Source organism: Saccostrea echinata, unplaced genomic scaffold, assembly GCF_033153115.1.
Source record: "Saccostrea echinata isolate AGI-Se365-2 ecotype Australia unplaced genomic scaffold, CSIRO_AGI_Sech_v1 ptg000033l, whole genome shotgun sequence".
NCBI lineage: Eukaryota > Metazoa > Mollusca > Bivalvia > Ostreida > Ostreidae > Saccostrea > Saccostrea echinata.
The window spans coordinates 12080361-12082645 of record NW_026889782.1 but is presented as its reverse complement, the minus strand read 5'-3'; the positions used below and the strand labels follow the sequence as shown (position 1 = coordinate 12082645).

Sequence of the window (2285 nt, the reverse complement as noted above, 5' to 3'; positions counted from 1 at the left end):
TTAAAATATTAATTGGCTTCATCAACTAAATGTTTTTAATATTTTCAGCTATGGATTGGATTCAGCAGCCAGAGTCACATGAGCACCAGATCCTTCTTGCTCCTATGACAGAGGATCCTTGACTTGTCTGAAATTTACTGAAGCAGATGCTCCATTTGTCTGGTTATGCTATGCAATGATTCTGCCTAAATACTACAGAGGCACCAAAAGGGTATTGAACAAATCTTATGGGGGAAGTCATGAGGACACAAAGAATACTGTCTCGATCCAACTTTGAAGCTCACAGTGCTTAATTTTAAGTGAAAAAGGTAATGCATGTGCACATCTGCAAATGGGTGTCTGAACTTATGTAGAAAAAGTATGTGTAGCCATGTACAAACAATTTAAGAGCCCACTATACACTGCACACTAAAGAGTTCTGATTTGTGGTATTTTTATGCAGATAGAGTAATCTGCCCTTCGATCTAGAATAAAATAAATTGATGTGTACAGTTTATTTCTTAATTTGTGATCAAATAAAGCATTTACAACATTTTAATAGGCTAAGATGAATAGATTAAAACTTTAATTTGCTGGTATTTTGCCCATTTAAGTAAACAACAATGATTTTTGTTCATCAGTACTTTATTGTCTTTGAACATTTTTCCTGGGGGTAAATGCAAGGTACACTATGTTGAACATGTAATAGATATGCTCAACATTTACACCTTTACACACTATAATTTTCTCAATGTCCAAAAAATCTTTTCCTTTAGTGTATAGAGGGTCCTTAATGCAATGAAATTTAAATTTTAGTGTAATGTTATATATTTAAATGTATATGAAAAAATCAATGAATTAAATCAGATAAAACTGTTTTGTTTTATGCAAAAACTAATTAATTGCAGACTAGCTGTTTTTTACCTTCTTTTTGACCTTACTATTCTTAAACTCAATTTAAAAGAAACCATTAAAGATATTTTTATCTTTATCACATATAATAAAACTTATTGGTGAAAACTTATCAACTCTGTCCATTATTTTTTACCTTGTCGTTCCCCATGACATTTTGACTTTACTAATAGTCTTGTTTTAATATTAGTTTGAAAGAAACTATTCTCAAGATTTTCTTTAAACCTCATTCACTAACAAATTGGTCACAGCTATTCAACTGTGTCACATCTTTCTGACTTAACTTTCACTGTGACCTTGACCTCAATATCTCTCATTTACCTCATCTTTAACAAAGAAGCAAAGCACATTTCTTTTCATGTTGCATTACACTGGGCAGGGCATTCATGTACTATGGACATGGTTTTAGTTTTCAATGATTGAAATATTTTGGTTTATTTTTCAGGAATTTGGCTCGATGAATTGATTGGGTGCTTAAGGTGTTTCACATAATTTAGTTCTGCATCCTCCTCTCTGTGAAGTATCTTACCAGACTCTATGCTAGGACAGCAATTTCCAAGTTTGTGAAAGTCAAGTGTACCTACTCTGCTGCATTATTAACAGCTGAAGATGCAGTCCATTATCTGAAAGACTTATACTTAGGTACATGTTATTGTTTATAATATTATAAAAAGGTTTATTACTCCAGTGCTCCTTTGGGCTATCACCAACTACTTGGTGAAATTTATCTGTAAAAAATTTACCTTAGTTTGCATAAATTCTAATTATATTTTCATTTTTCAGAATACGGGGAAGATTCTTTACATCTGAAAACTGACTTTGCCCACTACCACCAGATTCAAGGTCAACACATGTGTAACAAGACATGTTGCATCTTCTTGGTTGGGACCCTGGTCAACAGTGTCATTATTATAAAATTGTGTAGGATAAGGAATGTACTAAAAATATTGCACTGCTATAAATTTTTACTACAGTACCTTTATTCCGGAACCAAGAGAAAACTAGAAACTTTGACAAACTATGTTGGTCTCTGTTCTGTTCAGTAATTGATATGACAATGTAATTCTGAGATAAATAAAGTGAAGGGGATTTTGTAAAAAAAAAAATAAAATAAAATAAAATAATAAAATTTCAATTCAGTACCTTTTTAGTGCATGGACATACAAAATTTGGTAGTAAATTCCATACATGTGTAGTTCAGTGACATATAAAAATACACTTTCTGCATAATGTCTAATTTTTAATCATTCATTTGTAAAACATGATCATTTAAATATTGCAACAAGTAACCTGTGTATTTAAAATACTTATATTGTCAAAGGAATAAATGAAGAACTCATTGCCATTGATTGCTCTCCAACTGATAAGTGTGTTTGTTTGTATGTTGTTTAATG

The 2285-nt window shown here is 31.4% G+C and overlaps 1 long non-coding RNA gene across 1 annotated transcript; it reads left to right on the top strand.

Annotated features, from left to right (window-relative positions):
* The first annotated feature begins 290 nt into the window (after positions 1-290).
* Positions 291-1774, top strand: LOC133198663 (uncharacterized). Its single transcript, XR_009722534.1, has 3 exons — positions 291-308; positions 1337-1533; positions 1675-1774. It is a non-coding gene; the product is annotated as an uncharacterized LOC133198663 (long non-coding RNA).
* Positions 1775-2285: the final 511 nt, after the last annotated feature.